Raw genomic sequence first — 24,579 nt, 5'->3', positions numbered from 1 at the left:
GAGGAATTAAACAAAAACAAGCAAAATGGCGACAGATGTGATAAAAGAAAAATTGAATTAGTTTTTTATAGTGACAAGAAAAAATAGCGAATCATTGTTAGAAATAGAATGAAAATAAAGATACTTGCCTCTGCGTGTCCAGCGCTGTGCAGAAAAGCTCTCATGCTTTATCTCCGACAAGTCCACAATACACACTTTTTCATTATATAGTTAATTATTAATGTTGTTATTAACAATTGTTACCAGTAAAAATATAAACCATGAGGATTTTTAAAGGGGTGATAAGTGAAAAAAAGCCAAGACACATATTTTATCCCTGTTTATTACCAATATTTACAAAATTCAAAAGAGCCGCACACACACACACACACACACACACACATACATATGTAAAATGTTTATATTGTGTCACCAGTTTATCAGCATGTTATTTAACAAGTTTTTTATTCTTCAAATTTGTTCACTCACCCACATAAGGAATTGTGTCACTATCATATCCACTTTCTGCTGCAACCACTGAATTAAAATGTTTCACTATTTTTTCCACAAGCATGTTCTCGCAAAAAACAAACACTTCTTTGGAAAGTCTTTTTCCGTCGATGTTTTGTATAGACAAAGGCTCAGGTTTTGTACATCCATGTAGATGGGAAAGCACAAACTTCTCCTTATTACATGCATGGACAGGGGAAATATCTGTGCAACCGAAACATTGTTCGCGAAGGTCGAGAATGCAAGATTCCACACAGTTTCCAAAATATGATTTCAGATACGGCGACACTGTTTCACACATAACTTTCGCATGCTCGATGCACACAAATATCTTCATAAAGTTCCGCCACGAACTTTCTGCGATGAACACTATCTCCAGGGAACCGTAAGCTGGTTTCTTTCTTATAATGATCTGACGGCGATTGTACAGTGTGGTTATCAGCAATTCATGTTGCTCACTTAGTGGGTAGGAAACACGAGGCTGCTCACCTGGAATAGCGATGTAATTGTCGATTACTGGAAACAATTCCTGAAGAGCGTGCCATTCCTGCAACTGTAGTTCGACACCGGCCGCCCCGCTTCTGTGTAGCCTGACCACAGGTTGGAAATCCAGATGAGAGGAAAGTCCGATTGAGATAACTTTTGTTTTCGAAGCATTCAAATAGTAGACGTGATCAAATAATATCGACTGGCGTATAAGACTAGTTACTTGTTTTTGTTCTTCAGGTAAATGCTGATCGCTCTCTTTCTGAAGAACCCCCTTGAAATTAGTGTACGGTTGATATCTTTTTTTCAGCGGCATCGAAATAGAGGATTCCATGACTAAGAACTGCGAGATACTGCATGTCGCAGCGTGCAGGTATACATTTGAAGAAATGCGTGGGTGTGTTTTTGAGACGCATGCGCGTGTAGCAAACCAAGCATGTGCTGGACAAAAAAAGGTGGAGGGGGCGGGGCATTACAAAGATCAATGGTGAGAGAAAAATCAGCAGAATATCATAAACGTCATATTGAGGAAATATTGGATAACAAATATTAATTAATTTAATTAAAGCATCAACCGCATTGTCGATCTGAAATTAGGTTTGTAGACAGGGGGCAAAATGGAAAATATCGACGATGTTCTAGTATTGGATTGTTTCTGTATTTCCATCGGTATAATCCTCCACCACATTTGAAGCATACTGTTTTATCCTCTTTTTGAATGTAAAATAATCCTGCTTCGGACAGAGCTTCTACAAACGGGAATTCTTTTGATTGCCAGTTTCTGAAAGAGGACAATCTAGCATTGAAAGATCCCATCTCTGGATATTGCGTCATTGTTCTGTAAAGACACAAAACAAGATAAATATTATAAGTAAGCTGTTGTAAACTGTAACGCTACAAAATTATTAATATACTATTAGGACTATATGTAACTTGTATAAAATTTCAAACAGTATTTACTGTCAATATTTTCTAGTATACGTACCGAGTATTATAAATTTAATTTACGAGTCAGCAAATAAGTTGTTATAATATTGTCGTTTTTTATCGGTACTGGGAATAAAATTTGAAATTTATGCATGGGTTTACCAGAGGCTCTATGGAATAAATACAGAAAACAGTAATGCCCACAGTACACAGACCCGTAACTTTGTATCTGATGAGTGTTGTACGTATAGAATTTAGAGTTATTTTCCAAAAATCGCAAATGGTTATGCACATGTGGAGGTTTTCCGTAACTATCAAAAAATTCCCCCCGGGAGTTACTGTCTATGTAAATTGCTACCCAGTGCTTCCCGGGGCTATCTTTGGGATCTGTATTTACAATCAACGCTGCTGGTAGTTCCACATGTACAGGTAATTCATTAGCTGCGAAAACCCCAACATGATGATTGTCAAAGGCTCTATTTGATATTAACCCGTGAAGCAAATTTAAAGTCGACAGCATTGCTGGACACTAAATAGTAATATTGTGCAACTCACCTTGTTATACAATTAATCCAGATGAATATCTCTTTGATTATTAATTTCCATGAGAACGTCAAATTCAGAGTAGATAACACAAGTCACAGTAGATTCCAAAGCCGATTTGAAGTGGACTTCCAAGCTAACAGCCCCTTGCCGTTGAAGACTGCAGTGGGATATGGCACTTGCAGCTGCGTCTGGTGTTATATCGAAAACAAGTAATGCGTATCCCTGGGGGTATTCCTCACGCGATATATTGTTTCCTTCATCCATATAGTGTATCCCTGTTCCAGAGAATAATGTGTGATATGCTGTTATGTACTTGTTGTTTTCAAAGTCTGGTTGAAGTGGTTTGCCGGGAATTTGGACTCCATCAACATATAAGGTAAAGAAGTTGTAATTGAAATGTTGAAAATTGAATGGGTTTGTAGACAGAGTGCCGTTGAATGCATCGTTGGTAACAAACCCCACAACTAATCGTTTCGGAAGACGTCCAAGTATCACATTGTCAATTGTTTTTGAAACAATATCTTTTGGAATAGTTACAGCTTTAAGTTGTACTCTTGTTAGAGGGTATTTTGCTGTATGTTTTTGCAATATGCGATTGTGACTAAGTTTGATGGATGAACTGACCGATACTTTTCTCACATATAGTGTAGCATCCAGAATTTCCACTTTGCCTTCACTGTCATCTAATCCCATCAAACAGAAAGTGTTTTTCGAAGGAATCAGTTTTATTCGCATTTCCACTCCATTGATCAAAAATTTCTCTTGATTGAAAATATCAGAATGCAAGTAACCAAACATATCAAATGTTTTACTCTGTTTTGTTAGTTGGTTACGTTTTGTAAAGCCTTTGTTGTCTTCCGAAACGTTATCAAAAGCGCCTGCTGTATCTTTGTACCACAATGCACTTTGGAGATGAGATGATTTTGCAGATATGTCATAGTTCAGTGCTTTTTCAAAATAAGACCGGTATGGGTGCATGTGAGATGGAAACGAGATGAGTTTGTTATTTAAGTAGATTTGTACTTCGCTGAACATTGCATTGAGAAAATCATTGACAGGTCCAATTGTTTTATCTGTGGGTAGCAATAACTGACCATTCGCTTTTACAATTCTGGCATCTATATTCAACATTGTGTGTGCTAAATCCATATAATCATCACCATGTCCAGGTATTACAAACTCGGTGGGGGCATTATCTGCCAGAGAACTAACAGGTTTGTATCCGATGGTGTGGTGTTCTAAGATGCTTGTCTGAGTAGGTTTTACCGAGAAAATATCCAATTCACTTTTAAAACACTCACATGATTTCTCCCTAATTAGCGCCATATCTAATCAAAAATATCTGATGTTATTTGAATTTTCTTACGGTTGCGTTTGGTTGTTTTCTTGGTGTTTGTATTGGCACTGGATCTCTTCTTTCTCTGAGCGATCTTTCCAGTTCGCTGTCCCGAAGCAGAGTGATTCCTTTTGAAATGTTTATGCCCCTGATAACCTGAACCAATCATTTCCTTTAGCTTTGTTTCAGCTTTTCTTTTAAGATTTGATCTGGCATCCGAAATTCTGGATTGTAGTGACTGTTTTAGGGGTGTTTTGTCTACAACATCACCTAACACATTTACCCCTGTTTTTAACATTTCTTTCCCTACAGCTTTCGCTCCTTTTTTGATAAGAGGCAAAGCTGACCGAAAAAGTCCTCCAAGAAAACTTCCAATGCCATGTCCTTTTTGATAGGCAGCACCGTAATATATGTTACCCACACCAGATCCAGCTTGTTGATGGTAGTATTGAAAATATGGGTCATTCATAATCAGAGCTTTTCACCACAACGTCTAAAATGAAGTTTCAAACACACTAGTCCGAAGGAGAATGGGATGTGTGCACCAGTGCTATCCCTTAAGTCAATTTCTATTTGTTCGAAATTATGTTTCTGCACTGGGATGTAATGTGGTGAATCGAAAATTTGCACACCATCACTTCCAAAAGTATGTTCCATAGGATTAATGTTTATAATACGTAATAGAGGGGCGACAGCATCTCCCACCATATGTGATTCCGCAATATCTGTGTAAATATACATCTGGGAAGGAATTTCTCTCACAACATTTGGAGGCGAGCGTCCAATTTTTACTTCTGATAGATCATCGGTCGGTTTAAAACCTAATATCCGTGCCAGTTGAGGTGACAATCGTACATTTATGTTTCTCTGCTTGGTAGATATATCAACAGTCACATGTTTGTACGCAGGATGATTTCGGAGACTAAAATTTAATGTTTCAGAATATTTATTGATTTCTGCAACAATGCTGTTTATCGATGCGTAATAGCCTTCGGATATTCGAAGTTCGTTCCATTTGACATCATCCATAGATTTATATTGAATATAGTTGTTAAATCTTGTAATGTTTAGTATTGAATAAGGATAATGCACTTCTACCAATGCCATCTCCCATTTGTTGGTGTCCAACTCCACACGGTTCTGAAGCTTTGTGGTGTAATTAGTTAGAGTATTACTTGGGAAATATTTCATGGAACTGTTACTAGGCAAAGTAAGGTAGAAAGCGTTTGCTTTTCTCATGATGTGTTATGAAGGTTATTTGTACCACTGATGAGAATACCTACAAAAATTTATGCCTCTCTCTCTCTCTTTTTGACTCCAAAAACGATGCGCTAATCCAACTGTCAAATAATCTGGAGTAACCTTTCCAATGAACTAACAACTTTTTACTGGCTCCTTTACCTTTGGTCGCAAGGATTTTATCAATTTCATGCATATCCGGTAAGCGGACCAATTGCAACTCTTCCGTATAAAATGTTCCATCGATTTTCTGTCCTTGTAGATCTTTTAATTCATACACTTGAGGATTTCTTTTCAAAATACGTTCCACCACAAATATTTCTCTTGTCCAATTTTCCATGTAACCTTTGTCAAAGCGTTTTTTGGTTTTTGTTATTCTCACTGTATCTCCTATTTTGAATGGCATCTTCAATGACAATAGTGGAGATGAATCAGATTTGAGTTTTTTGTCATACATATTGTGCCATACTTTCAAAACCTTCTCAGGAGTAACATCTGCTGGTGCCATTTTAATACTCGAGTGAATTTTATGATTATAAGCTTTCAAAAGCTTTGGGAGTACATTAACGTAACAGCTGGTTCTTTGCTTAGTAAAATACTTCCACATGCGTTCCTTTAAAGTTCTGTTGAATCTTTCAACAATACTAGCTTTAATATCAGGATTCTTTGTTGTAAAATAAATTACATTTTGTTTTTTGAGATATTCCTGCACAATACTGTTGGTAAACTCACGGCCTTTGTCAGTTTGTAATTTCAAAGGTTTTCTTTTGCTTTGTTTGAAAATTTGCTGGAAAGCCTTTTTTATACATACACCAGTTTTATTTTTTACAGGGACAGCCCAAGCATGCCTGCTAAAAATATCGATAACTGTGAGTATATATCTGTACCCTTTGTTGTGATTCCGCAAACTCTGCATGTCATTCAAGTCAGCCTGCCATTGGTCATCGATATTATGCACAAAATAAAAGTTTCTCGGAAATCGACGCTTTACAGGTCTATGCAAAGTGTATGCAGTTTGCTTTGTCAACCAATGTTTGATTGTTGACAATGGTATGGATTTTTTTACAGCTTTCCATAGTGTTGAAGCTGTAGAATAGGATGCTGGATGAGATGGATTGTACCAGATATTCTCTAATATTTTTTCGCTCATGGTTTGTATCTTGACCAAACTGGAACAGTACGTTTACGTTTGTGCCCTGGAAATGATGATACAAAAGAAATTGGTTCCTTTTCTTCTTCTTCTTCTTCTGTTAATTCTTGTGCCTCTTCTTGGTTAGCTCCGGACAGCGGAACATGGCGTCCGGGGTTGCCAAAAACAATCTGTTGAATAAACTCCTGTCTCCGGGGGTTTCCAATATATTCTTGAGGAATATTAGATAACGCCAGAGCTCTATTGAATAGTTGCCACCCAACAGGATTGCTTGTTTTTCGTGGTCGAATTATATCCGATACTAGATCGACAATATTTGAGCCTTCAATTTTATTATTGTTAATAAAAACTGCCCCATATTTATCCCAATCAATATTACTATTATGTAAAAGACGTTCATACAACAGTTCGGCTTTTCTACGATACATGCTAGGTGTAGCAGCTAGAATTTCTTCTTTCATATCAGTCAACTTCTCAGTAGATTCTGTAATCGGTAGCGACACAGGTTCTCTTTGTTTTCGAGTAATAGACAGAAATTTTTGGAGCACAATACTGTAACGATTCCATTTTTCATCATCCGAAAGACCTTTGAGATTCAAAATTACTTACATATCCTGATCCAATTGCGATAAGGATGTAGACGGTGCAGACATAACAGGATGTCTCATGTTATCCATAAATTCTTGAGGTATTATAACCATTTTTTTGGCATGCTCCATGTTCAGATTTTTTTTTTCACTTAAATAAACTTGATAACACACCTCCTATTAAAGGGGCTAATAACGCAGGTAGAAATCCTCCGTGTTGCACTAGTATCTGTTTCTTCTGCTTTGTAGAGTGTCCTTTGGCAGAGAGATTACGTATCACCTTCTTGTACCGGCTCAATCTTGTTTTCTGAGGTGTTGAAAGAGGAACATTCCCTTTTAGAACATTGTAACAACACTCACAGATTGAATTAACTAAGGAAGAATCAGCAGCTTGTAATATCGCTGTGCGAAGAGCTGGTTTAGCATCCGACAAAACTTGGAGCACTTTAGCGTGTTTCACTCTTGGAGCCATGATGACAGAATAAACGACTAGTGATTATGCTTGCTTTTTTTGTAGGAATATATACATAATTGATATCATCGTCGGGAAATATCCGCGACCGAAAACGTACTTCTTCCGGAGTGTTCTGCTTCAGATCAAACAGCAAATATCCATGGGGTTCAGCGGTGGCATTGTAATATGCATCTTTTATAAAATTTGGATTCTCCGGGTATACTTGTCTAGATAAATAATTAATTTGGGCTCTGTCTCTTGGATTTTTGAAGCATACAATATAATGACTATTTAAAGATATATCCCTATTCCCTTTTCCCTGATGGAATAGATTTTGAGTGATAAAGAAAAGACTAATATCACGATGATGACACCCTTTTGTAAATAAATCTGTGACTCTTTGATCGCATTCCCTCATCTGATCATCGATAATAATAAGATGAGGTCCAGAATTTGGCACAAATTGGTCAATATTAGGCATTCCTTCCCGAAATTGTACAAAACCAGGGAAATCATTGTATGCAGATTGCCATTCCCCGTAGCACACCAAAATATTGTTGAATTTTACATTTACCATTTGGGGTAAACACTGGAGAAAATGCTTCACAAAATATGTCTTTCCACATCCTGATGGACCAGCCAATATTGCAGAGAACGGGTGTTTCCACAAGCACTCCATTTCTCAAACTGTGAAGAATGTTTTAAATTACATATAATATAAAAGTCGAATGTTATGAATATTTTTCTAGTTAGATTTTACTGATATGTTGTATCTTCAAATTACATATATATATATATTATATTGTATTGTATTATATATATATATATACACTTCATCAATAAATAAATATGCGTGTGTGTCTGTATATATATATATATATATATATATATATATATATATACACACATACGCACATACAGACAATTTTCTTATAGTACAAAATTCATTTTACAACAGCACAACAAATGCCAGATAGCATTGTACGCATGCGCGTTTGTAAACCCCGCCTACATATTCCGAGCATCAGCGTTGTGTTAGATAGCTCTCCATTGTTTCAACAACGATAAACAGCTTGGTGGCCCCCAGATCAAATTGGTTCTGGAATCTACTGTGACGTGTACCGTCTACTTTGAAGTATAAAAAGGTGAGTTGCACAATATTACTATTTAGTGTCCAGCAATGCTGTCGACTTTAAATTTGCTTCACGGGTTAATATCAAATAGAGCCTTTGACAATCATCATGTTGGGGTTTTCGCAGCTAATGAATTACCTGTACATGTGGAACTACCAGCAGCGTTGATTGTAAATACAGATCCCAAAGATAGCCCCGGGAAGCACTGGGTAGCAATTTACATAGACAGTAACTCCCGGGGGGAATTTTTTGATAGTTACGGAAAACCTCCACATGTGCATAACCATTTGCGATTTTTGGAAAATAACTCTAAATTCTATACGTACAACACTCATCAGATACAAAGTTACGGGTCTGTGTACTGTGGGCATTACTGTTTTCTGTATTTATTCCATAGAGCCTCTGGTAAACCCATGCATAAATTTCAAATTTTATTCCCAGTACCGATAAAAAACGACAATATTATAACAACTTATTTGCTGACTCGTAAATTAAATTTATAATACTCGGTACGTATACTAGAAAATATTGACAGTAAATACTGTTTGAAATTTTATACAAGTTACATATAGTCCTAATAGTATATTAATAATTTTGTAGCGTTACAGTTTACAACAGCTTACTTATAATATTTATCTTGTTTTGTGTCTTTACAGAACAATGACGCAATATCCAGAGATGGGATCTTTCAATGCTAGATTGTCCTCTTTCAGAAACTGGCAATCAAAAGAATTCCCGTTTGTAGAAGCTCTGTCCGAAGCAGGATTATTTTACATTCAAAAAGAGGATAAAACAGTATGCTTCAAATGTGGTGGAGGATTATACCGATGGAAATACAGAAACAATCCAATACTAGAACATCGTCGATATTTTCCATTTTGCCCCCTGTCTACAAACCTAATTTCAGATCGACAATGCGGTTGATGCTTTAATTAAATTAATTAATATTTGTTATCCAATATTTCCTCAATATGACGTTTATGATATTCTGCTGATTTTTCTCTCACCATTGATCTTTGTAATGCCCCGCCCCCTCCACCTTTTTTTGTCCAGCACATGCTTGGTTTGCTACACGCGCATGCGTCTCAAAAACACACCCACGCATTTCTTCAAATGTATACCTGCACGCTGCGACATGCAGTATCTCGCAGTTCTTAGTCATGGAATCCTCTATTTCGATGCCGCTGAAAAAAAGATATCAACCGTACACTAATTTCAAGGGGGTTCTTCAGAAAGAGAGCGATCAGCATTTACCTGAAGAACAAAAACAAGTAACTAGTCTTATACGCCAGTCGATATTATTTGATCACGTCTACTATTTGAATGCTTCGAAAACAAAAGTTATCTCAATCGGACTTTCCTCTCATCTGGATTTCCAACCTGTGGTCAGGCTACACAGAAGCGGGGCGGCCGGTGTCGAACTACAGTTGCAGGAATGGCACGCTCTTCAGGAATTGTTTCCAGTAATCGACAATTACATCGCTATTCCAGGTGAGCAGCCTCGTGTTTCCTACCCACTAAGTGAGCAACATGAATTGCTGATAACCACACTGTACAATCGCCGTCAGATCATTATAAGAAAGAAACCAGCTTACGGTTCCCTGGAGATAGTGTTCATCGCAGAAAGTTCGTGGCGGAACTTTATGAAGATATTTGTGTGCATCGAGCATGCGAAAGTTATGTGTGAAACAGTGTCGCCGTATCTGAAATCATATTTTGGAAACTGTGTGGAATCTTGCATTCTCGACCTTCGCGAACAATGTTTCGGTTGCACAGATATTTCCCCTGTCCATGCATGTAATAAGGAGAAGTTTGTGCTTTCCCATCTACATGGATGTACAAAACCTGAGCCTTTGTCTATACAAAACATCGACGGAAAAAGACTTTCCAAAGAAGTGTTTGTTTTTTGCGAGAACATGCTTGTGGAAAAAATAGTGAAACATTTTAATTCAGTGGTTGCAGCAGAAAGTGGATATGATAGTGACACAATTCCTTATGTGGGTGAGTGAACAAATTTGAAGAATAAAAAACTTGTTAAATAACATGCTGATAAACTGGTGACACAATATAAACATTTTACATATGTATGTGTGTGTGTGTGTGTGTGTGTGTGTGCGGCTCTTTTGAATTTTGTAAATATTGGTAATAAACAGGGATAAAATATGTGTCTTGGCTTTTTTTCACTTATCACCCCTTTAAAAATCCTCATGGTTTATATTTTTACTGGTAACAATTGTTAATAACAACATTAATAATTAACTATATAATGAAAAAGTGTGTATTGTGGACTTGTCGGAGATAAAGCATGAGAGCTTTTCTTCACACTGGTAAGAATCTGTGTTAATAACAACATTAATAATTAACTATACAATAAAAAAAAATGTGTATTGTGGACTTGTCGGAGATAAAGCATGAGAGCTTTTCTGCACAGCGCTGGACACGCAGAGGCAAGTATCTTTATTTTCATTCTATTTCTAACAATGATTCGCTATTTTTTCTTGTCACTATAAAAAACTAATTCAATTTTTCTTTTATCACATCTGTCGCCATTTTGCTTGTTTTTGTTTAATTCCTCTTTATGCATTGAGGTTAATCGAAACATAACTTTAGACTTTTACATGGAAATGAAACATAGAATCTTGCCTCCTTTGATTGAATCGAACCTGTGACTCCTTTTTGATCACAAAACAATAGTGACGGCCATCTTGCTTATTTTACCTACTCTTTATGCATTTAAGCTAATCGGTACTGGGGCCCCACACGGCAAAACAACAGATTCTAATTTATCTTTATACATTAGCGGTAAAGTCTTTGCGTTGTAATCAAAAGGCATTTTGTTTTGATTTTTAATATCTGTTCCTGCCTAAATACTAATGGGGACTCACCCCCAATTTGACATTGTGAATCGAACCCGGGACCTTTTCATTACAGCATAAACATCCTATTTCCAATTAGTTCATTTTCTCTTTGTGCACAAAAAGCTAATCGGAACTTTTAAACAAATACAATTGAATATCCAATTTTCACCAACATTAAGAATCGAACCCTCAACCACTTGGTTGAAACATCTCGCGGAATAAAAAAACACCTCCCGCGCCGCGCCGCTCCGCCGCCCCGCCCCGCGCCGCCGCCGCCGCTAAACACAAAACGCGGCCGCCATATTGATTTTATTCAAATACTATTTATGCACAGATGGACTAATCGGGACCTATAATGGCGGGACAAAACAATTGGCCTCATTTAACTACCTAGAGAATCGAACCCGCGACCTCTTCATTACCAGGCGACAACATTAACCACTAACCCAAAGCCGCCATATTGATTTTATTCAAACACTATTTATGCACAGATGGACTAATCGTGGACCTATAATGGCGGGACTAAACAATTGGCCTAATTTAACTACCTAGAGAATCGAACCCACGACCTCTTCATTGCCAGGTGACAACATTAACCACTAACCCAACTCGATTTTCGAACTCAACCATTTTGTTGCCTTTATTTACACACAGGCTAATCGAAATCATTCAATATTGACATCGTCGACTTGTAATCAAGGGGTCCCAGGTTCGATACTCGGTGGAGGCACATAGTGGTCCGAATCACCACTTTTCAACTGTAGGTCCACTCCTGATTAGTCTTGCCGTGCATAAAGTGGACTTAAAAAAACTAACTCAATCTATCAATCAATCAATATTGACTCTACCAGGAATCGAACCCTCGACGCCTCTTGTTTTACAGAGCAATAACCTTAGCCGCTAAACTTTCGGGGTAAAGCACCTTCGGCGCCATCTTTAAATCATTTCTTCATCTCTTTGAATCATACGCAATGGTTGCGCGCGCATTTCCTCCACACACACACACACACACACGTGTTAGGTTAGCATACATCAAGAAACAACGTGACAAATCCATTGACCCCCTCCCCCCACCGCTTCCGATGTCTTCAAGGTGATCAGACACGTTCTGCTGACTCAACAATAAAACCACTCGTGGCCCGCTACGACCGGATGTAACATAACACCAGGCGCATCAAATTTTTGCTGACGCGTAGGAATAAAATGCTGCCATTACTACTATGCTTTATTTTCCGTAAAAAATGTATCTTAATCTTTGTTTTTGCATTTATTTAATTCTGTTTATGTAAAGTATACAAAAACTCAATATGCTGACCAAGGCAGTAATTTATTTTATTATAAAACATAAACTAAACGTAACGTTTGAACCTTCTAGCAAGGTCTTCTTCAGACTCTGCACCAAGTACAAATGTAACAAGATACAAAACAGGACGATATATATACACAAACATTACTCCCCTCCAGACTATTAGAAAGTTGTTCTGGAACATTCTAGCAGGTGGCTGGCTATCCCTTGTCAACTGTATACTTTCACCTAAAAGGCTAATCATATTTACTTCCATCTAGAATGTGGTTGGACTTTTTATCTCACGCTCTTTTTCATTCATTCTTCTTCCTTCTTCTCTCCTCTTTTTCTCTTGTCCTTTCCACTCTTTCTAACACCTTCTCCCATTCTTTGTTTAACTTCAGTCCCCCATTCCAGTTGGTGTTATGGTTATGGTGTTATAAAATGATACAACATTCAACGAGAGAAGTAACAATAGTTGCGTCGTGTATTACACATATAATGCAAATGTAAAATGGTAAATAGTTACGTCGAAATATAAACATTGACATGCAAATCTTGAGGTAACTATCGTTTTTTCCCCCCAAAATGCATCAAATACATAGATTTTGATGATTTCCTATACAATATTAAGGAAGTAAATTTGTCGCAATCATTAGCGATTAACAGCGACTTGATGCGACTCCGTTCGTTGATCTGGCAATGACGCGCTCCATTTAACCCATACTGACTTTTAAGGTTGAGACTAGGGATGGCCAAACGGATCCGAAAAATCCGGATCCATTCGGATCCGGATCCAAAAGTTACGGATCTGGATCCGGATCCGAAAATTCCGGATCCGGATCGGAAAGTTTCGGATCTGGATCCGGATCCGAGAGTTCCGGATCTGGATCCGGATTCGAAAATTTCGGATCCGGATCCGGGTTCGAAAATTCCGGATCCGGATCCGAGAGTTTCGTATCTCAATCCCATTATAATATTACCACACCTTAAAAGGTATTATGATCTTCGATTACAAAGAACTTTTTCATTAGTTAGTCCTACAAGAATTTTTTTCAAGTGTTGTTCCTAAAATACTTTGCTACGCATCGGCTAACACACTCGTGCACAAAAATAATCTTACTTGTTTAACATAAAATGTCAGAGGTGATTTTGTAAATGCCATTGAAACGAATATGTATTTATTCGAATGTATTTGAAATGAAAACACACATAAATGTGAGACATTCCATTCCAGGATGAAACCTTTAACACATATAACAAGATAGAAATGTTATACAAAAATTATACAGTTGTTCTAGTTACAGTTTTACAAATTAAAATTAAACATTATAATATATGCAGTGTTATATAATTACAAAGTGTAAGACTAACAAGGGAGGTTATCTTTCCATGAAACTTGGCAGGTGTGTGTATAAACGGGCCCAAAGAAAGAAGTACGTGTTTTTTTTGTTTCAGCTTAAAAACGGTTTTAGGGGGGAAAACCCCCTCAAATGTCAAGATGAGGACAAATTGAAGTGAGGATCTGACCCCTGTGTCCCTCCGATTTCCATGAAACTTGGCAGGTGTATAGTGGGGCCCAATGGAAGAAATATGTGTTTTTTTGTTTCAACTAAAAAACTGTTTTACAGGGCAAAACCCACTCAATTGTCAAGATGAGGACAAATTGAAGTGGGGATCTGACCCATGTGTCCCCCTCCGATTTCCATGAAACTTAGCAGGTGTGTGTATAAACGGGCCCAAATGAAGAAATACGTGTTTTTTTTTGTTTCGGCTAAAAATCTGTTCTAGGGGGCAACCTCCCCTCTAATGTCAAGATGAGGACAAATTGAAGTGGGGATCTGACCCCTGTGTTCCCCTCCGATTTCCATGAAACGTGACAGGTGTATAGAGGGGCCCAAAGGAAGAAATACGTGTTTTTTTGTTTCAGCTAAAAACTGTTTTAGGGGGCAAAATCCCTTCAAATGTCAAGATGAGGACAAATTGAAGTAAGGATCTGACCCCTGTGTCCCTCTCCGATTTTCATGAAACTTCGCAGGTGTATAGAGGGGCCAAAAGGAAGAAATACGTGTTTTTTTTTGTTTCGGCTAAAAAACTGTTTTAGGGGGCAAAACCCACTCAATTGTTAACATGAGGACAAATTGACGTGGGGATCATCTGACCCCTGTGTCCCCCTCCGATTCCCATGAAATTTGACAGGTGTATAGAGAGGCCCTATACCCCCTGTTTCTTCCTATGCCATATTTACGTGGTTTCGGGGTCAGATCCCCACTTCAATTTCTCCTCATCTTGACACTTGAGGGTGGGGGGCTCTATACACCTGCCAAGTTTCATGGAAATCGGAGGGGGAGACTTAGACCTCCCTTGTAAGTATATTAATTAATTACAAATCGCGCACGCGCGCACACACACTATATATATATATATGTATATTATATATATATATGTATGTATATTATATATATATGTATATTAGCAGGTAACAATATGTTATAAGCACATTCTTACTTTCCAAAGAAGCGCATGTGGGATGGCAAGATGGATCCGGATCCGAAAGTACCGGATCCGGATCCGGATCTGAAAATTCCGGATCCGCGGATCCGGATCCGAAAAAATTTAGGATCCGGATCCTTGGGATCCGGAACCAACCGGATCCGGATTTCGGATCCGCCAGGATCCGGATCTGGCCATCCCTAGTTGAGACGCTCTATAGTCCCTAACGAACACAGCAATCAGCTGAACTGATACGGCGACGCCATGAACATCGAAAGGGGAATTTTCAACTAACGTGATTCGGGTTCGGAAGTAGAAGACGCGTTAAACGTTAAAAAGTACTGAGCACGTTCTCGAAAAAACATAGCAAAGATTAGCTTTGGGCGAACAACTGATAAGTCGAGATAAACTCTTGCGCAGTTTACTTGAGAATGAAAACGGTTTTATGCACGGCACACAACTAGGGTTGCCAGACGTCCCGTATAGGGATTGTCCCCTTCTTTAAAGAAATGTCCCGGTGTCCCGGAAAATGTTCTCGGGAAACCCAGTTGTCCCGTATTTAGCTAAGAAAAAAGAATTCAAATTTCAAAATCATTCTATACAACAAGAAATTAATAACAATTTATAACTAACCTAACTGGATACCAATTACCATTTACCACTCAATCCTCATATTAACATTGGCGTAGAACTCCCGATGTCGAATAAGAAGCGACTCACGACTGGCAAAGGCAGTTCTGGTTCTAATACAGCTATCACTTGTTTCTTTTCTTGGTCAATGGAATCAGAGTGGAGTGGATAATATTCAGGGCTTAGGTGATGTAAAAAAGTTTTCTTTTATTTCGTCATGCCAAAAAGAAAGTGTTCTTATAGTGGTGATTATTCTAAAGAAAGGTCCTCTTAAAGGACGCCAAGTGTTCACTCAAATATTAACATATTTTGTCAAAATGTTAAAAATTCGGCATTAACAATGCTCTAAACTGAAATTGATTTTGTAATATTTAAAAAAATGTTATATAAATTTAACTATATCCACATCTATATGTCCCGTTTTTTTATTTTAGAAATCTGGCAACCCTACACACAACTAAAGCGAAGACCATGAAAATAGTCCAGTCAAGGTCACGTCGCCACAGTGTTGCCAATAAGTAACAATTTCAACCGACGAAATCAACCACATATGTATAATGCGCGGTGTCGATGAGCAACTTAGAAGAAGTGGGGCAACCCTGGAGGCCCAGGGGTGTGGAGGAGGCAAGGGAAAGCTCCGACCTTGACTGATCTTTTTTTTCGTGCAGAGAGCACCACGCTGCGCGCGGCCTTGCAAAAGAGATATCCGAGACAGAGTATATCTAATGATTATTACTGGCACGTATTCGGTAGATTACAGTTTTGTATCCCACAGCCTGATATTCTTCGTTGTCTTCTTACAACTCCAGGGGAATTGGGATGGTGTTTATTGAAGGACACAGACGATACATAAGATTTTCCTTGTCCCCATCTTTCCATCCTTGTCTTTCCATCGTCGCGGTTAAATCAACTCATCATAGGCGGATCTAGATTTTTTTCTGGGAGTGGCATAAAATATGCTGTTAGCACATACGACTTAGCTTTCAAACTATACGGGATATGAACCACTGTGCAATGCAACTGACCCTGGAAACGAACCCACGACCCTTTGATCATAAGATGACAACAGATTTTTGTGAAATGGAATACTTCTACGTTTATTTATATCAACACTGATTACAGGTAGGTGGGTAGGTAGGTGTGTCTCTGGACAGCCAACAAGCGGAAAGTTCCCAGTAACGATTAGGTGATTAGCGGGGCCTATAAAAGGAAGGGAAGGGAGCAGTCGGCCTCAGATGTTTTGGTGCAATACGGTGAGGTAAGGAGGTGTCTTTTCTCTATGGGACGAAAGGGAGAATTTTCTTGATACTATGAATCGGCGGAGACTTTAACTTTCTTTCTTTCTTTTAATACACACACTTGATCATTTTTTCACATTTAATTCAATAGTACATCTCATGTGGGAAACCGGGTACACACGTACACATACCTTCAGCCACCTTTTTTGGTACTGAAGGTTATATATTTTTTTACTCGTGAAGTCAGTGGCTACACGAGTCTACACACACTCTCCTCGGGAAGGGGGGACAGAGCATCACTGAAATGGGGATTTTGCGAATAACGGCCAAGAATTAACTTATGTAAATATAATATTAATAAACATATATATAAAAGGAAATGGACGTTAAGTTATAATTTGAAGAAGTACCAGTTTATTGCCTACTATCATCCACAGAACTTCAGGTACTGCAAGTTTTGAACCTAGGGACAAGGATTCAAAAATGTATGGTTGTGTATATTATGTATGTTGCTGAGAATCGCCTTAAAAGCACAAACTATGCCTATACAAGGGTGTACGCGGAAGGTGGATTGACATGTGTGTGTCTTGGGATAGGGTCACCCTCTTACACCACAATTTCAGTTTTGAAAAGTAATAGACTTAATGAATTAACCATATATTTGTATTAAGCTCCGAACATATTTGTTATGCTATAAAGTCATATTACACATAGTTTTAATTCAGCAGAGCAGGTCACGTGGTCATTCTTGAAAAATGGTGGAAATATAAGGAAGTGTAATCAAAGCACTTATTTTAGAAGATGAAAAAAAAGTGGGGTTTGTAGCATAATTTTTTCACTTAGTGTAATTCCTGACAAGAAATTGCCTAGAAAAATAAGTAAATAATGGCTCAACTCTTACCTTGGACTCTTTAGTTGGAATCAGTCACCACATTCCGAACGCCCTTCTGCTCGGAGGATTCTCCAACTTTGACCTTGCGAACAGGGGGTTAACCCAATTGGTCTCCTTGCACTGGCGCACGAGGGATCCATCCATTTGACCCTTGATCCTTCTTGCCTCTTCTCTTAATCTGGACCCTTGCAGTAAGGCTTCGTCAGACTCAATCACTCAGTTCATCTGAAAGAAAGAGACATCAAATACTCAATTTTGAAACTTGTGGCAGGAATTAGAAAAAAACTTGCAGGTCTATAGCAATTCTTGTAATGCTACCGGTACTGGGTGTGCACAATTAACGTTGTCCAACTCAGAGACCTCTGCAGCCCGTTCGAAGCAACAGATTTCGCTGAAACTTGGTATAGGGCAGTAGTTTCCAAAGTGTGCGCAGGGGCGCCCTAGGACATCGTGGCTGGCTTACAGGGGCGCCGTGAAATGTTCCAATATTTTCACTGAAATGATATGGTTGGTTGTTTGATTTGGTGTTTTAAGTCCACTTTATGCACATTAAGGCTAATCGGGACTGGCTACAGTTTAAAGTAGAATCCGAACCACTATATGCCTCCACCGGGTATTGATTCACTGAAATGATATGATTCTTCCAAATATGTGCTTATTTAGTACTTTTTACACATAAAATGTCTCTGAATTTGAAATATGTGTTTAATTTTTAACTTAAGAGCATGAGGAACAGTTTCCGCGAGGCCCTTCCCCGCTCTTGCTTCCGCGGCACTGTTGCCAACTTAGCCCTTTTGACACCAGATCTGGCTCTTTCGTGCACTCGTTTGGTTGTGAGATGGGGCGCCCACCTCCGTACCCCACTTAGATGCCATCACTGGCTCCGGCCCACATAGACCAACTTTTATATACAGGGTGTATCATAAGCGATGGTCATAAATGACACCAGAGATACATCGCGTCAAACCCAGGCGAAAGTTCCTCTTCCACTTTTCCGAGAGATCCTCAGTGCCGGAGCTAGACACCACCGAACGTGTGGGAAAGTACAATTCACAACTCTGTAGGACGAAAACTATGGCAGTTAGAAAGGCGGTTCCAAAGAAATCATAAAGGAAACTTATGCGCTCTACCAGAAACGCACCATGGGATATCTGTGGGACCTATGGGGAAGGGACTCCCCATAGGAAATGGGGTTCCCCGTAGAAAGAATACGTGAAAGGGGTATCTGAGGAAGCAGGTGGACGTCAATTACATGATATCCAGATACCATTCACAATTACGGAAACACGATAGACGAAACCGAGATAATTTTAGCATGGTTGCGTTGCCGGAGGGGCAATGGGCAGAACAATCCCTTCTTACCTCCCCAGTTACTCTTTTTATAGCCATGGCTGACGTGAAGGTGACATAATATTGTTATTAGGGAATACTTTATTTTCGATTTCATACGACCATCGGTGGATTATTGAGATGGTTCATGTCGCCGGATTTAAACGGGGAAAACTAAGAATAAATTGTCATCACTTTAAAGTTAACGGTAATAGCAGCGCTCCCACCCCTTTGACACCTAAAATTGCCCTAGGAGGCACTTTATCCAGCCTTCGTAAATCTAGCTCCTTGAAAGTCAGTTTTAACTCCATTTAAGTTTAAATTTAGCTCTTTTATGCGCATCAGGTTTGGCGACACTGCCAGGATGGCCGTAGGAGGAAAGGAGAAATGCAATGCGCTTATGGGAGTATTCTCTTATTTTTTCCTCTTGGGAATATCAAACTTCCGATGGCATAAAAAATATATCAACGGAAAGAGAACAGTTTGAAGATGTAATTGTCATGCGGAAAAGTCGAAACTTCCATTTGATTAGCCGTAAGTTGAAGTTGATTCTCCATAAGAAATACATTGGATTCTAAAAATTCTTATTCATCATATTTTTTCAAACATCGTATCTAGCTTAATTAATCAACATAAAAAAACGCTTCCACTTGCAACATGGGAAGATATTCATACTCTCTTGTCCAGCGTGTTTTTTAGTAGCAGTGCCCATTCGGACGATACTGAAATAAATGCACAACTGGTGTGAAACTGTAACTCTTCCCCTAAAGGCAAGCAACCTAACCACACTAACTGAGCGTTGCTAGTGTAAGATAAGCCTACATTCTGACTTGGGCGCCGCGGAAAAAAATTGACACACTAAAGGCGCCGAGGAACGAAAAAGTTTGGGAACCCCTAGTGAGACCATGGGGAAGAGATGTGGGTGGGGAAAAAATAGTTCAAATTTTTACCACCAGGTGTAAATGTGGCGCTTAGAATTGAATTCCCCCTACTCTGAGCCCTCTAGAGCCCAGTTGAAGCAACGGATTGAGGTGTAGAGGCTATAGAGACCATGGGAAAGCGAATGGTGATGAAAACAGAAGTTCATTTTTTATACCACCAGGTTGAAATGTAGCGCTGAAGTAACAACGACCAGTAATTTGAGTTTATGTCGGTACAGCAGTGTTCAATGTGTGCCCTGTCAACGCGAACGACCCTTTGGAAGCATAAGACAGTGTGATCAATGGGCGCAGGAAACGTTTCCCGGGATGCTGTTCATTATGCACTAGATTTCAGCTCTGCGTTTGAACCTGGTGGTGAAAATTTGAACTATTTTTTTCCGTCAGCATTCGCCTCCATCTGGTCTCCATAGCCTCTATACTAAGTTTCACCGCAATCCGTTACTTCGAACGGGCTTCAGAGGGATATGAGTAGGGGAAATTTAATTCTATGCGTCACATTTCCACCTGGTGGTGAAAATTGAACTATTTTTTCCGTCAGCATTTGCTTCTGTATAGTCTCCGTAGCATCTACACCAAGTTTCAGCGCAATCCGTTGCTTCAAACGGACTCCAGAGTGCTCTGAGTAGAGCAACTTTAATTGTAGTTCCGGTATCAGGACAATGGTTTATCTATACGCTATATTTTATCTCAACGTTAACCGCGGCGACGATTAGTTGAATGAGTCTTAATGAAGCAGTTGAGGAATTACGTACAATAAACGACCAAGACTATTAGGTGACTAAGAATAACTAAGAGGAGAGGAGTGTAAAGTTTATCTGTCTAGACATCTAAGGCAAGGGAACTATGATTCTTTCACATCTTCACAGGGAAAACGGTTTTGTTTGATTTCACCAAACGGTATTTGTACTCGTAAACAAATAATATAGCAGCCTTCACTAAATTTTGAAATTTTGATTAAAATTTTTGGTAACTCTAAGCAAATGTGCAGAGAAAATAATAAAATGATTTGGTTCTGTGAACAATCGTTTGTTTGTCGCTTATCTAAACGAATATTTGGTTACAAGAAACTATTTTTTGGTTATACCAAACACACATTTTTCTCTGTGTTCCTTGGATGCAACACTGAGAATTCGAACTCTGACTCGATACCTGGTGGAGTCACATAGTGGTTCGAACCGCACTTTAAAATGTAAATCCAGTCCCGATTAGCTTTTTGTGCAAAAAGTGGACTTAAAAACAAAACTCAAACAAATAAAAAAAAAACATCATCCAGTCATCAGTGCTCATCAAGTGAAACGTTATCATTGCTTATATGAAAAATCTGATGTTCATATAATACTAGCTTACCCGGGAGGGGTAAGGGGGAGGGGTCTGTCGTCAGGCCCACAACCTCTTGTTTTGAACATTTTTTTGGTAAAGAAATTGATAATAAATTGCATTGTTTCCTAGGGTGTACCTAACGTTTCTCTACTATTTTTGTTCATGTAAACATAAAGGTAATGTCCATAGGGGACAAAAATTCACTTGATGGGCCTTTGGGTGCGTGTTCTTCGAGACACTAATGTCAGTGACAGTGAATAATTGGTTGCTCATGATGGTAGTTCTTTTACTTAGCATAGTTACTATATAACTGTACCTATATAAACGAAAAAAGCATTGATGCAATATATTATTTTGAGGATTAGTGAATGAAAAAATAGTGTGTGATGCTAATGAAATAATTGGTTACTGTTTTTTTTATTAATACTGATATTTTTGTAATTATTACAATTAATATATAACTTCACCTATATAAACAACAAAGGAAGCAGTAATTCAAAAACATTTTTGTTTTAAATTTTAGTGATAAGAAAAGTGTGCCTCCCCTCCCCCCAGTGGAAGTAAGTGTCTAGTTCGGCACGGGTAAACTAGTGCTAATGCATTTTAGCTAACATCGAACCTCCATTTTGGAACTCAGGTGTTCGCACTTTTCTTTTGAAGTGCAGAACTTTTCAAATTCATTCACACTCTCAAAAAGCAGTATCCACAAATGTAATTCTTCTGACCACTGGCTTTCCCGACCTGTAAATGACGGTCTATCGTCAGCAGAGGTTTCACGAATCAACAAATTTTTAACTATACGCGTCCATTAGAACTGCAAGCGAGGAAGAAAAGAGAAGTGAACCGAATCTAAATTCAAGCTCTACAATAAGTGTTGTCTTACCTTGTTAGCACCTTTAAAATAGCAGCAGAGATGCTCTTGTTCGCAAGCGCCTGGCAACAACATCAACCTGACTACAGGTTTTCTGTGGGTTGAACTAAATCAAGACCATCCGAAAATAAAAGCCAGCTTTTCCCTACTTTTTTTAAAAATTTACAACAATTTGTTACGACTTTCTGTCATGGTAATAAGCTTATAACCGTTACACAGAATAGAAAGAGGGATTTTTTTTTCATTTCCGCGCAATATTCAAAAAGTAGGAAAAAAAACTATTCTTTTTTACCCGTCACAAAGGGATTTAAACCCCATAAAAGTCGTTTGATAATGTTGGTGAATTACTCTAAAGGCGGAAGTATTGCAATTTTTTTGCTTTTATTTTTTATCTATAAAGTGAGAAGTCAGATATATGGATCAGGAAGTGTGATCACTTTAGTAATGAAATGGGGTCAAAATGAAGTTACACCTTGACATATTTGATTTCGCTGTTGGATGACATACAACTTTATTTTCACAAATATTAATTATTCCATTAATTCATAGATGTTCGTTTTTCACTGTACTGTTTCCATTGCAGGGTAAATCTCAGCTGAAATTTATGAGTTTCAAAACATCGGCTATTTTCTCTGCCATCTGGCCAGGTAAAATTAGCAACATGTAGTATTTTGATGAAAAGTGACATCTAGGTATTGATTGACTCATATCTGGAAGAATCTCAGTTGTACAGTAGGTTAGCTAACTGCACAAAAGTTAGCACTTTAATGAAGTAACTCATTAACTCGTGATTTTTCATTAGTTGAATACCGCTTTAGGTGTAATAATGGTTCTCTTAGCTGTAGAACCTTGAAGTTTTCAAAGCAAAGTCACGTAAGTATTCAAGCGATAACCTATTTTATACATTAGTTACTTTTAGATAATTTTAAATTTTAGACTTAGTGTGGTTGATAGATTTGGTTTATATTACATAGCCAACCGTTTACTTCGTTAACGTCGAATAACTGAAGAAAGCCGCCGCCACGAACGTGGGTGGGGATAAACAGCGGGCGAGTTGTTTTCGTCCAATCACATTCAACCTTCAGCGAATGGGCGCAGCTGTCACTCTGCTCGTCTACTCCACGTGGAGTCTCAGTCACATGACTGCGGATACGCTGTTGCCGTACTTTGCAACTTCAATGTGGAGACCGTGGGAAGGTGCTTGTGCGCGGAGGGACAAGGTGGCGTAGGGTAGACGTGTGGAAACACTGTGCGTTGAATGTGATTGTTGCAGCTGGTGGGCGCTCCGTGGACTTTAAAGCCAGCCGATCGTTAACGTAGCTAGCGTGTCGACTATACTTTCATTCTTCCTGCCATTTTTGGCTAATAGTAACGATGAGCATAAGTGATGATATGATGAAATTGATGAAGGGACACTTCCAAAGAACATCCATGCCCAGGCCAGGATTCGAACCCGGGACCCCTGGCGTCGTGGCCATGTTAAGATCCATCCAGCCCAGCACGGAGGTCGCCTCCAAACGAACCATTTTCGGGAGAACTGGATAAGTAAGCAAGTCCTAGGGAGAAAGACACGAAGCCCAACACAAAAAAATATATTGCAGCTGGCATGGACGTATGCAGAGACGTTTTATTAAATGTCTAATACATATTTACTTTGCACGATCAACGAATTTAGAAAGACTATGTAATATATTTAGCCTGATGTTCCTTTATTTTCACGCTTTGCATTTATGTAGGCCGATATCTTCTTGAAAAATAGTGAACGGTAGATAGTGTGAAAGAAAAAAAAAACTAACCTAATATCTTGGTTCAATTGTGTCATCTCTAACTTTGCTGTAAGAAAGCCGCACAATTTTTCTAACATATCAACGTACTAGTTCCAATTCAGTGGAATACACCATACAAAGATATCCTCTATAGGCTTTTAGTTGATAAATGTAAAACAATACTAGATCTGGTAAAAAAATGTTCATAATTTGTACAACGTATCAAAAACAATATATTTCTGTCTTAAAAAGCTTAAAGTTACTCGTATTAAATACAAGGGCGAAACTACAACACTCCCCCCCCCCCCCAAAAAAAAAAAACAATTCGTATAAGCTCTAACTTAACAGGCCTAACCTAACGAAAACAGTAGAACACAACACTCATTCCTTCACCGTAACATATCTCCGCAAGATAAAAACAACGGAAATGTATAACTAATTTCTAAACCATGCAAAATTATTCACTTTCTCTTAGGGAGTATATAGCCACCAACACCCGAAATGCCACTTGTTTGGAAAGATTTATTTTAAGATAATCAATTTGGTCATGCGCACATAGTAATTACAATGTATTGTCTGTTGAATAAAGTCTTTGGAACTATGTCATAG

General features: G+C 38.5%; 1 protein-coding gene across 4 annotated transcripts in view; it reads right to left on the bottom strand.

Moving 5' to 3' along the window:
* The window catches only part of Cpes (Ceramide phosphoethanolamine synthase), a 116,080-nt gene that overhangs the window by 40,125 nt on the left and 51,376 nt on the right, over positions 1–24,579 (bottom strand). For 3 of the 4 annotated variants that reach the window (XM_083111427.1, XM_083111425.1, XM_083111428.1), the window contains exon 2: positions 17,753–17,968. The gene's annotated coding sequence lies outside the window, so the exon portion shown is untranslated. Of the gene's footprint in view, positions 1–17,752; positions 17,969–22,216; positions 22,300–24,579 lie in introns of those variants that run through there. The other variant, XM_083111426.1, reaches the window with a different exon arrangement.

The sequence above is a fragment of the Lepisma saccharinum genome, chromosome 25 (assembly GCF_977018435.1).
Source record: "Lepisma saccharinum chromosome 25, izLepSacc3.1, whole genome shotgun sequence".
NCBI classification, from domain to species: Eukaryota; Metazoa; Arthropoda; class Insecta; order Zygentoma; family Lepismatidae; genus Lepisma; species Lepisma saccharinum.
The sequence above is the reverse complement of the archived record's forward strand: the minus strand, read 5'-3'. Positions and strand labels throughout refer to the sequence as shown.